Genomic DNA, 13,393 nt, shown 5'->3' with positions numbered 1-13,393 from the left:
TTGGTCTGACATGCACTGTGAACTGTGAGGTCTTATATAGACAGGTGTGTGCCTTTCCAAATCAAGTCCTATCAGTTTAATTAAGTACAGCTGGACTCCAATGAAGGAGTAGAACCATCTCAAGGAGGATCACAAGGAAATGGACAGCATGTGACTTAAATATGAGTGTCTGAGCAAAGGGTCTGAATACTTATGACTATGTGATGTTTCAGTTTTTCTTGTTTAATAAATTTGCAAAAATCTCTACATTTGTTTTTTTTTTCAGTCAAGATGGGGTGCAGAGTGTACTTTAATGAGAAAAAAATGAACTTTTTAGAATTTACCAAATGGCTGCAATGAAACAAAGAGTGAAAAATTTAAGGGGAAAAGGCAGGGTTAGGGGCGCTGGTAGGTACACTCAGTAATACTTGCAGCGAGTAGTAAGGGGCACCATATACCCCATAGGTAAGAAGAATTAAAAATAATTAGAGTGGCTACTGCGCTAGTGTATTTAAGGCTTTCTGAGGGATCCAGAGCGTACCTGTAAGAGGTATATAAAATATTTTAGTCTCTGGTCAGATGTAATCAAGGCGACCAGCTAAAAGGAAAAAACACCTGGATTAAGGGACACTGACTTTTTTTTTATTTTTTATTGTGGATAGTTACTTGGTTAGTTGACTGGAGGTTCAATTTTTGGTTTTTGATCCAGGTGTTCTAGGGAGCCATGTAAATTTGTATGGCTAGAGAAGTGGTTCTCTGTGGGGACTAAATATTAAATAATAGGTCTAGTGTGAAGAAATTAAAAGATATATAACACAAATTACGATAAGAACTGAGTAAGTTACCAGTGAGGGACTGATGAATGGTTAGGTAATCTCTGTTGTAGCATAGTTCGGCTTGTCCCGTAGTGGATACGGATATTTTTTGCTGAAACTTTTTCCCCAATTCACAGTATTATCCTGTGGGGACTTAAAGTTAAATTGATTAATATTTATTATTTATTATCACCTGGTAAAATACTGACACTAGTAGTATATATCAAATTACCACTGGTTAGATGAAGTGGTGAATTTGGATATTGCCAGGGGGGCTGGTTAGTCAGGTCCCGGTGCCTTTAGCTATAGATTCCTGTTCTATTTGCTTTGAGGTACATAGGCTGGTTGGCTACTTAAAGTTTAGGCTGGGCAGGAAGAAGTCCTTTATTGTATGTCCAGAGAGCCTACTGGCTCTATATTGTGTGTCACAGATAAAGGCAAGGTGTGAGGAGTTCCTTTATAGTAGACTGCCTTGCAATCATTGGTGATACAGTATGGTACCTTTAGGTGGATGTTGATCCGTGGTGCTGCAGCTGTCGTCCTGGTCCAGTGCAGAGGTGTGCTGCTTGCAGGGCAGGGCAGGGGTTGGTGTGTGTCGGAGTCCAGGCCGGAGACTCCAACATCAGCATGCGGCGTCCGGAGGCGCGTTGGTAGAGCGGCGTCTGTATAATAGGACCCGCGTAGCATCAGGTCCTGGTCGGTCACGTGACTTGAGCAGAAGACGGAGAGCAGGGAGGACCTGTATTCCTACGCGTATCGGATACTGCGATATCCTTCGTCCAGTCAACTAACCAGGTAACTATCCACAATAAAAAAAAAAAAGTCAAACAGTGTCCTTTAATCCAGGTGTTTTTTCCTTTTAGCTGGTCGCCTTGATTACATCTGACCAGAGACGCCTACTTGCTCTCAAGTAGAACATACATACTACCTACTCCCGCTCCAGGTACAGACGGTCCACCTCTTAATTAGATAACCTGAAACTCGCCTAAAGCAGTAAACTAAAATATTTTATATACCTCTTACAGGTACCCACACGCTCTGGATCCCTCAGAAAGCCTTAAATACAATAATAAAGTGAACCTGAGCCTTCAACAACAGCTCTACCTCATATCCCTAATAACCAAGTTTCCTCTTTTATCTTTACTCCCTTGCATTTTAATTATCTCTAACTTGTCTATGAATTTTAACCTGTAATGAAATAAACAGATCCTTTTACCCAACTATCTCGTATTTCCTGGCCTCGGTACACTAGCGCAGTAGCCACTCTAATTATTTTTAAAAATTTAAAGGGGTCTGAATACTTTCCATACCCACTGTATCTGACCAGGGGTTGTATCTATGGACTGCAATCACTACTCTGTGAAAGCAAATTGTTGTGATTAATTTTGTTACAGACGCATTCTTTCATCTTGTATCTATTTAGCTCAAGTGAACTACTGTCACACATTGTATTTTTGTATATTTATCCGCAACCATTTCTGTGGCATATACCGTCTGTTCCCTGCCTTGCTTTTCCACCTTTTCCTTACTTGATTTTAATCTCATAACTAATAAATAAACAATTATTATTTCTTCGAATATAATATTGTTATGTAGTCTTCTGTAGGTATATTATGCTATGAGCAGTGTCTAACAGGCTGTGTTAGGGCTAGGCTATGTTCACATGTCCAGTAGTCATCTGTTAGGGCTCATACTCATCTGTGAGAAAAACGGAAGAGTGCAATCCGATAAAAAAAAATCGGATTGCACTTGGACCAATATTAATCAATGAGCGACATCTCATCTGCAATTGTTTTTTCAGCTGAAATCGGGCGATTTGCCATGTATCTCGGACAAAAAAAAAATTGCACGGCACTCGGACTATGTGAGTGCCGTCCAATTTTTCACATCCCATGTATCCTGCTCATAGCATGTCATTACACATCACACTGGTAACTCCTACTTTCATGTAAAATAAGCTCTGGAGGCAGATTCTCAGGGAGATCAGTGTCCGACCCATAGATCCTAGCAGCTCATTTACATACAAGAAAAATGTGGATTTCTCTGGAGTAAAACATCAGATCACAGATATCAAGGTATCATATTATTCAGCTTCCTATAACCTACATGCCCATAGGAGGGTTGATCCTACTGACTGATTCCCTTTAAAATGTGGACCTATTTTTTCTTCTTACTAGGCTGCTGATACAAGCACAGGGCAGCAACCATATAATAGCTTTCAAACATGTAAAAATTCTAAATCCCAAACCTAATAACTAAGGCGTCTGTCATTTTTTCTCCGTTACCTGTTCTAAAATGGAGTTGTGCGGAGCTTAGCAGTATGGTTTATGCTGCCAGGCATCAGAGTCCTGCCCTCAGAGACCGAACGTGACAGCTGATTGACAGCATCTACGTATTGTGTGTGGATGGGAAGCAGGAGGACTCACAGGCTTTCTTTATGATTCCTGGCAGCGTTTATGAAGCTTTTTCCATGGAAACAGTGACTCATTAAACCTGTATCCGCAGGTAAATGGCATTTTCAAGTTCCCATGAAAAGAAGGGACCACCTTTATGAGATCCACATGCCCTAGGTGGGGATGTCTTGATGAAACAAGTCCTTCTACACTTACCACCCCACCAATGTATAAGCATATGACTAAACCATTCATCTGATACTACTCATGCTCCCAGGCAGCACTAGTAAGGCTATGTTCACACATCATGGTTTTTCAGCGTTTTTTTTTTTCTGCAACAAAACCTGATCTCTTGCCAGGAGGTTGGTTGTGCATAAAGTTCAGTGAAAAAAAAAATCTCATTCTGGTTATGGCACAAAAAAAAGCTGAAAAACTTGACACCTGCGTTTTTGGTGTGTTTTTTCAGTTTTTTTTTCACCACCCATTATTTCCAATGGGTGAAAAAACGCTGAAAGAAGTGAAATGCTCTGTTTTGCAAAAAAAACATGCAAAGCATAAAATCCTGAACAACAAAAAAAACATGATGTGTGCATGAGATTTCTGGAATCTCATAGACTTTACTGGTACTGCAAAACGTAGCTGAAAATTTGCATAAAAAAACGCATAAAAAAACCACGATGTGTGAACATAGCCTAAAACTTGGCAAAGGCTTTACCACTGCTAACGTAACATGGGCAGCGTGTAATAAACTAGTTCTTGTGTATATGAAGCCTTACTATATTTATTCCTATGGTATTAAAGCTGTAATACCTTTTCATGCAATCATTAACCCTATTGGTTTTTATAAAAGTTATAGAAAAGCGGCAGATAATTTACAACATACCAACGAGATCACATCAGCTTCATTGTCAAACACAGGAGTTCAAAGACCTTCCCCTGGTTAACCCCTTCATGACCGGCCAAGATCCATCTTTTACAAGTTGTTTTTTTCCTACTCTTCTTCCAAAGAGCCATAACATTTTTTTTTATTTTTATTTTTACATCAACATAGGCATACGAGACTTTGTTTTGTGCGAGGCTAGTTAACTTTGAATCGCTCCATTCATTTTACCATGCAATGCACTAGAAAACGGGAAGATAATTTCAAGTGCGGTGAAAAGATGAGAAAAAAAATTCCTCCATTCCTCCATTCCCCCACTCACCACCACTACAGGGCAGTGGGAAGAGCGGAGGCTAAGCGCCAGGTTTGGTGCATCTTATGGATGCGCCATTTCTGGGACTACTGAGAGGTGATATTATTAGCCGTGGAGGGGGATAGTATTCATGGCCCTTTCCCTGGCTCTTAATATCAACCCGCAGCTGTCTAGTTTAGCCTTTTCTGGTTAGATTTTACAGGGGGACCCCACGTCAATTTTTTTCTGGGGTCCCCCTGTAATCTTGCCAGTAAAGGCTAAACAAACAGCTGTGGGCTGATATTAATAGCCAGGGAACATTTTTGGCTAATGGCCCCTTCCCTGGCTATTAATATCAGCCCCCAGTGGTCGGCTTTCCCTCTGCTGGTTATAAAAATGATACGGGAGCCCACGCCATTTCTATTGAACGCAGGTAAATCCACATGTGTTCACTGAACCATGCGTATTTACCGCATTCAATACATTCTAGTGGTCAAATTTCTGTTGGGAGACTAGCGACTCCGCAAGAGAATTTGACACACTGCGGTCCTGAAAGACGCACCGCATGTCAGTGTCCGTGGGTGATCCGCAACCTCAGATGCACGCATAGTGGACATGGGATTTCTAGAGATCCCATCCACTATGCTGTAACATCTGGACACTGCGGGTTTAACGCTGTATAAACACACAGCATCAAACCTGCAGCGGCTCCTGACCGTGGCGACGTACCCAAACTCACCCACAGCGTGTCAATTTCTGTAGCGGACACGCTAGTCTCCGCTGCAGATTTTGACCGATTGAAGTGTCATTATATGCGGTGGATTCACATTTACCGACAACAAAAGTGCGGCATTAGAACACCGTATTTTGGATGCAGCAAAAATACGCTGCATCCAAAGCGCTGCTGAGTGATGATCAGGGGGACATAGTGGCTAACGAACCTGCTGTGAGCTGTTAATTATAGCCAGGGACCATGTTTGCAAATGGCACCTTCCCAGGCTAAAAATAGCAGCTCACAGCTGCCGCATAAATTATATGAATAGAAATGCTAATGAAGATTGGGTGAATGGGACTAGCTGACACCCAGTTCTTTTGTTTGGTGATGACAAGGTGTCAATCAGACCTTTTCATGCCCAAACCTAATTCAAGTAAAGTAAAGTGTTAAATAAACACACATACACAGAATAAACACTTTATTTAAAATACAACAGACACATTCTTTAATCATTTAAATTAACCAAAATACTCACCCCAGTTCTGATGGTAATCCAAGGGTTTAAGCAATGTCCCACCAAATAACTTTACTTAGCTCTAAAAAGCATTCATTGATGTACAAAAATGCATAAAAAAAGCATCACAAACGCGTCAACACTGCACGGAATTTCCGCAGCGTTTTTCTTGCCAAGGAGATGCAGAAATGCTCATGAAATTTCTGCTTCAAATCCTGATCATGCGCACATAGCCTAATACTCATGCTATCATCTGTGCTCAAAATGAGCACTTTCTGATATCAATGCAGCGGAAGGCAACCAAATAGACTGGGGAAAAACAATGTTTTAAAGTCATTTACAAGCAATTTTTATATGGTATGAAAACAAATCCCCTAATAATGTGATTTGAAAAATGTTATAACTTTCCATGCTGGACAAAATATAAAAAAAAATAAAGTTTAGTTACACTTTGGATAAGTTCACAAGAGCATATAAAAAAATTGTTCATGGTTTCATCCAGAAAGGTGGGACAATTTTTTTCTCACTTGTCATCCGTGTGCTGTCCGCATACCATCCGTTTTTTCTCAGCAGATGCTATTAATCATTTACACGACCATTTACAGTTTCCTATGTTACAGAATTGCAATATATCTGAAAAAATCAGATTCTATACTGTGGCTCCATATGGTATCTGATTTTTTTCATGCACCCATAGACTTGAATGAGTGAATCTCATCCGATTTACAGAAGAAACTATTGCAGGCTGTGATTTTTTTCACACACAGATTTGGCCAGTAAAAAAAATTGGTCATCTGCACTGCCCCATTGAATAACATTGGTCTCAGTGCTGTTCAAGTGTAACAAAAAATACTGTGGGGTGAACAAGCCCTTTAAGTGGCGAAAAATCTTCAGAAAATTGTAAAAAAAAATAATGTAGTCTGCATCGACATTTTCTTATACCTGTATGTAACCCCACAGCTTGATGCCTGTTGTGATTTTTGACAAATCACATCTGACATCAACTTCAGTACTATTACCCTGATTGCCAATGCAACAGGGCAATCGGAAAGAGCCAGTCAAAGCGCAAATAATGGATGCACCAATTTTGGGGCGGCTTTGGGTTCATATTTGTAGGCTGGGAAGGGCACAATAACCATGGACTTTCCCAGCCTGATAATATCAGCTCTTAGCTGTCTGCTTTACTTTTGCTGGTTATCAAAAATAGGGGGGACCCCACGTCGTTTTTTTCATTTATTTCTTAGCTTAATACAAGAACAGTACACTTCACATGCACGGCCTAAGGCCTCTTTCACACATCCTGATATTACCGGTACTGGAAAAACCAGTACCGGTGCTGTCCATGTGTCACATCCATGTGGCATCCATGTGCTGTTCATGTGCACCATCAGTGCGTCTGGGGAAAAAGCAGTACAGTAAGCGCTGTTGCCAGGCGCCGGGTGCTGAATTTCTCACAGTGCGAGTGGTGACGTCAGTAAGGTTAACGCAGTTCACAGGCCGGCTCACGCAAAACTTACTGTGAGAACCGCTGCCTGTGACCTGTGGTAACCTTAATTACGTCACCGCTCGTCACTGCACCCGGAAATTTCTCACGGTACTCTCATTGTGTTCCGGCTGGTGTGATGAGTGGTCACGTTACTGATGTCACCACTCACCACACAATCCGGAAGTTGCACAGTTGAGGATCATCGTGGGACCTCATCATTATGGATTAACGGAGGACAGGTGAGCATTACTTTGATTTTTTTTTGGTTAATAAATGGGTACAAGAGGGTAATTGTCAGTGAGTAACAATTAAAGGACTTTTCTCTGTGTGTGTCTTTATTAATTTTGACTATGAGGTTAGTAATGGGGGTGTCTGATAGACACCTCTCCATTACTAAACCCTGGGTTTGATGTCAGGACATAAAACAGCAGACATCAACTCCAAAACCATTACCCCACTTGCCAATGCACCAGGGCAAATGGGAAGAGCCGAGGCTAAGCCTCCATTTAATTGATGTGCCATTTCTGGGGCAGCTGAGGGCTAGTGTTCTTAGTCTGGAGGGGGCAAATATCCATGGTCCCTTCCCAGCCTATTAACATCAGCCCACCGCTGTCTGTTTAGCTTTTGCTAATTAGTAAAATTAGGGGGGACCCCACGTCATTTTTTTTTAACTAACCACTAAAGGCTAAGCAAACAGCTGTGAGCTATTATTAATAGGCTGGGAACCTTTATGGCTATTGACCCCTTAACAGAGTAACAACAACAGCCCCCAGCTGTCAGCTTTCCCTCAGCTCGTTAGGAAAAATAAGGCGGACACCACGCCATTTTTTTTTCTAATTATTTATTTAATAACACATACACGGCAGCGAGTGCTGACTACAAGTGTCATCAGCATCGCCTGGTCTCACTGATCGCACGATCCATGGAAACACACTGACATGTGCACAGACCCATGGATTTGAATGGGTCTGTGTGTAAGTGTCTCCAGTACATGCGGAAACTGTCACCAGTATGGCCTCCTTCACACATCTTGGTGATTCCTGTACAGGAAAAAACAGTACTGATGAGATCCGTGGTCCATGTCCATGTGACATTCGTGTGGCATACGTGTCACGTCCATGTGACACATACCGGCCGCTGGGAAAAGCAGTACAGTTCGCGCTGGCTGCTGAAGGCAGCTCTCATCATTGTTCCGTGTGTTAGAACTCTCCTGTTATGTTTTTTCTAGTTTGCTGGTCACATGACCTTTTTTGCCTATTTAATCCTGCTCCGCCCTCCTGGCCTTGCTTGGCTTCATTGTAATTTCTACTCTTGAACTAGCTTGGTGCTCTGTTGCCTTTCTCAGTCAGTTTTGCTGGGTCTTCGGACCTCTATGTTCTTTGTTGTTTGTGTGTCTTATTTCTGCTACAATTTCTGCTAGGAGGTGTCCATCTTTCTCCCAGTCCCTAGTTCTTGTAGGGATCCCTCCCTCACATCTATAGGTCTTCGTTCAGACTAGCCGAGGACTTTAGCGGGTCTGATCGCAGGATCAGGTTCCCCGTTACATCGTAGGGATCCAGCTTAGTTCTATTGTAGGGACAGATCTCCTGTCTTTCCTTAGTGCTTGTAGCATATCATAACACCATGCTCGCGCGAGATCAGCGCGAGCAGGAGACAATGATGGCACTTGTATTCAGCACCCGCTGTGTAGATAGATTAAGGCGTGGGACAGGCGTGGGACAGTATGGATTCTTTCCACTTCGAATAGGTGAGGGATATGGTTATTTTTTATTTTATTTTTTTTACAGGGGACAATGGTTTCATTGGATTAGGCGTTAAGGGGAGTATAAATTTGCTTTTTTATGTTTGTTTTTTTACAGGGGACAATGGCTTCAATGGATTAGACGTTAAGGTGAATATAACTGTATTTTTTATTTTTTAACAAATGTGTAAGGGTGTTGACTTTTATTTCAAATAAAGGATTGTATTCAGGCTGTGTTTATTTCCAAACTTAGTAATGGGGGCGTCTTATAGACGCGTCTCCATTACTAACCCCTGGGCTTCATGTCAGCTGCCAATACAAGGCTGACATGAACCCCAACCCTATTACCCCACTTGCCACCGCACCAGGGCAAGTGGGAAGAGCCAAGGCTAAGCGCCAGATTTGGCGCATCTTATTGATGCGCCATTTCTGGGGCTGCTGAGGGCTGTTATTAGTCTCAGAGAGGGCCAGTATCCATGGTCCCTTCCCTGGCTATTAATATCAGCCCCAGCCTTTGCTGGGTAGAATTTATAGGAGGACACTATGTCAATTTTTTTCTGGGGTCCCCCGGTAATGTAGCCAGTAAATGCTAATCAAACTGCTGTGAGCTGATATTAATAGCCAGGGAACATTTTTGACCAATGGCCCCTTTCCTGGCTGGTAATATCAGCCTCCAGCAGGCGGCTTTCCCTCTGCTGGTAATGAATAATCGGCGGGAGCCCATGCCATTTATTATATTTCATTCTTCATTTTACACAGCAAGTACACATCGGGTGCTGAATCCAACTCCCATCATTGACTCCTGCACGCGCTGATCTCAGTGTGAGCAGGCAACAATGATGAGATTTGCCTTCAGCAGTCAGTACGTGTCACTCTGATGACACACGGATGTCATCCATATGTCATGCATTTTGTCCGTGCTGTGCAAAAAAAAAGGACGATCTGTGTGAAAAACCTGACATGTGCGCACACCCATTGAATAGAATACGTGTGCATATGTCCTTATTTGTGGTCCTTAAAAAACGGACTGCATACGGACATATGAAATGGACGTGTGAGGCAAAGTGGCTTGCAGATATCCCACCTGGTATTCAGCACCTTGGGCACAAGCTCTGGGTGCCTCTCTGCCTCCTCTTATCCCCGTGTAGCAATGCATTTCTTTCAGTTGTATACTATTTTATGCTGTGGATGTAAAACTTTGCAGCAAGCAACGAATAAATGTCAAATATGAAATTAAGATATGCACAGTGACCTGATTGTTCTGGTTTATTCTCTGCAAGCTATGTCAAGTCCTTAGTACATTATCATGACCTGCCTGACTCACTTGAAAAGCTTTTATTACTTCTTGTTCTTTTCTCCTATTATCTATTCCAGGAAAATATCTACTTGAAAAAGATTATTGTGTTTTTGTATTTGATTCAGTTTGAAAAGCAGTCTGAACTTGTGCAAATCAAGCACACAACGTTAGTAATGTCTGCAATCCTGGTAACGCACGGTAAAGCATGTTGTGGTGTTATGTTGCTGCTTTGTGATATAGTGATATACACTGCTCAATAAAATAAAGGGAACACTTAAACAACAGAATATAACTCCAAGTAAATTAAACTTCTGTGAAATCAAACTGTCCACTTAGGAACATGCTGTTGTGCAAATGGAATAGACAATAGATGGAAATTATTGGCAATTATCAAGACACATTCAATAAAGGAGTGGTTCTGCAGGTGGGGACCACAGACCACATCTCAGTACCAATGCTTTCTGGCTGATGTTTTGGTCACTTTTGAATGTTGGTTGTGCTTTCACACTCGTGGTAGCATGAGACGGACTCTACAACCCACAGAAGTTGCTCAGGTAGTGCAGCTCATCCAGGATGGCACATCAATGCGAGCTGTGGCAAGAAGGTTTGCTGTGTCTGTCAGCGTAGTGTCCAGAGGCTGGAAGTGCTACCAGGAGACAGGCCAGTACACCAGGAGATGTGGGGGGGGGCCGTAAGAGGGCAACAACCCAGAAGCAGGACCGCTACCTCCGCCTTTGTGCAAGGAGGAACAGGAGGAGCACTGCCAGAGCCCTGCAAAATGACCTCCAGCAGGCCACAAATGTGCATGTGTTTGCACAAACGGTTAGAAACCGACTCCATGAGGGTGGTATGAAGGCCTGCCGTCCACAGATGGGGGTTGTGCTCACAGCCCAACACCGTGCAGGACACTTGGCATTTGCCACAGAACAACAGGATTGGCAAAGTCGCCACTGGCGCCCTGTGCTCTTCACAGATGAAAGCAGGTTCACACTGAGCACATGTGACAGACGTGACAGAGTCTGGAGATGCCGTGGAGAGCGATCTGCCTGCAACATCCTTCAGCATGACTGGTTTGGCAGTGGGTCAGTAATGGTGTGGGGTGGCATTTGTTGGGAGGGCCGCACAGCCCTCCATGTGCTCACCAGAGGTAGCCTGACTGCCATTAGGTACCGAGATGAGATCCTCAGACCCCTTGTGAGACCATATGCTGTTGCGGTTGGCCCTGGGTTCCTCCTAATGCAGGACAATGCCAGACCTCATGTGGCTGGAGTGTGTCAGCAGTTCCTGCAAGATGAAGGCATTGAAGCTATGGACTGGCCCGCCCGTTCCCCAGACCTGAATCCGATTGAGCACATCTGGGACATCATGTCTCGCTCCATCCACCAACGTCATGTTGCACCACAAACTGTCCAGGAGTTGGCGGATGCTTTAGTCCAGGTCTGGGAGAAGATCCCACAGGAGCCCATCCACAACCTCATCAGGAGCATGCCCAGGCGTTGTAGGGAGGTCATACAGGCACGTGGAGGCCACACACAATACTGAGCCTCATTTTGACTTGTTTTTAGGACATTACATGAAAGTTGGATCAGCCTGTAGTGTGTTTTTCCACTTTAATTTTGGGGGTGACTCCAAATCCAGGCCTCCATTGGTTAATAAGTTTGATTTCCATTGATGATTTTTGTGTGATTTTGTTGTCAGCACATTCAACTTTGTACAGAACAAAGTATTCAATGAGAATATTTCATTCATTCAGATCTAGGATGTGTTATTTGAGTGTTCCCGTTATTTTTTTGAGCAGTGTATATACAGTACAGACCAAAAGTTTGGACACACCTTCTCATTTAAAGATTTTTCTGTATTTTCATGACTATGAAAATTGTACATTCACACTGAAGGCATCAAAACTATGAATTAACACATGTGGAATTATATACTTAACAAAAAAGTGTGAAACAACTGAAAATATGTCTTATATTCTAGGTTCTTCAAAGTAGCCACCTTTCGCTTTGATAACTGCTTTGCACACTCTTGGCATTCTCTTGATAAGCTTCAAGAGGTAGTCACCGGAAATGGTTTTCACTTCATAGGTGTGCCCTGTCAGGTTTAATAAGTGGGATTTCTTGCCTTATAAATAGGGTTAGGACCATCAGTTGTGTTCTGCAGAAGTCAGGTGGATACACAGCTGATAGTCTTACTGAATAGACTGTTAGAATTTGTATTATGGCAAGAAAAAAGCAGCTAAGTAAAGAAAAACGAGTGGCCATCATTACTTTAAGAAATGAAGGGCAGTCAGTGCGAAAAATTGGGAAAACTTTGAAAGTGTCCCCAAGTGCAGTTGCAAAAACCATCAAGCGCTACAAAGAAACTGGCTCACATGAGGACCGCCCCAGGAAAGGAAGACCAAGAGTCACCTCTGCTTCTGAGGATAAGTTTATCCGAGTCACCAGCCTGAGAAATCGCAGGTTAACAGCAGCTCAGATTAGAGACCAGGTCAATGCCACACAGAGTTCTAGCAGCAGACACATCTCTTCAACCACTTTTAAGAGGAGACTTTGTGCAGCAGGCCTTCATGGTAAAATAGCTGCTAGGAAACCACTGCTAAGGACAGGCAACAAGCAGAAGAGACTTGTTTGGGCTAAAGAAGACAAGGAATCGACATTAGACCAGTGGAAATCTGTGCTTTGGTCTGATGAGTCCAAATTTGAGATCTTTGGTTCCAACCACCGTGTCTTTGTGCGACGCAGAAAAGGTGAACGGATGAACTCTACATGCCTGGTTCCCACCATGAAGCATGGAGGAGGAGGTGTGATGGTGTGGGGGTGCTTTGCTGGTGACACTGTTGGGGATTTATTCAAAATTGAAGGCATACTGAACCAGCATGGCTACCAAAGCATCTTGCAGAGGCATGCTATTCCATCCAGTTTACATTTAGTTGGACCATCATTTATTTTTCAACAGGACAATGACCCCAAACACAGATTCAGGCTGTGTAAGGGCTATTTGACCAAGTAGGAGAGTGATGGGGTGCTACGCCAGATGACCTGGCCTCAGGGGCGGACACAGACTGTAGTGGGCCCCTGTGCAAGAAATTTTTGGGGCCCCCCCCTGCCCTTCATAAGGCAACAAAGTTATGTAAACATAACCCCCCCATGTGCATCTCTAACCCCCCCATGTGCATCTCTCACCCCCCCATGTGCAGCTCTCATCCCCCCATGTGCAGCTCATCCCCCCCGTGCATCTCTCATCCCCCCTGTGCATCTCTCATCCCCCCCTGTGCATCT

Source organism: Phyllobates terribilis, unplaced genomic scaffold, assembly GCF_046119375.1.
Source record: "Phyllobates terribilis strain yellow unplaced genomic scaffold, ASM4611937v1 Scaffold_1__5_contigs__length_1240528914, whole genome shotgun sequence".
Lineage (NCBI taxonomy): Eukaryota > Metazoa > Chordata > Amphibia > Anura > Dendrobatidae > Phyllobates > Phyllobates terribilis.
Note: the sequence above shows the minus strand (reverse complement) of the source record.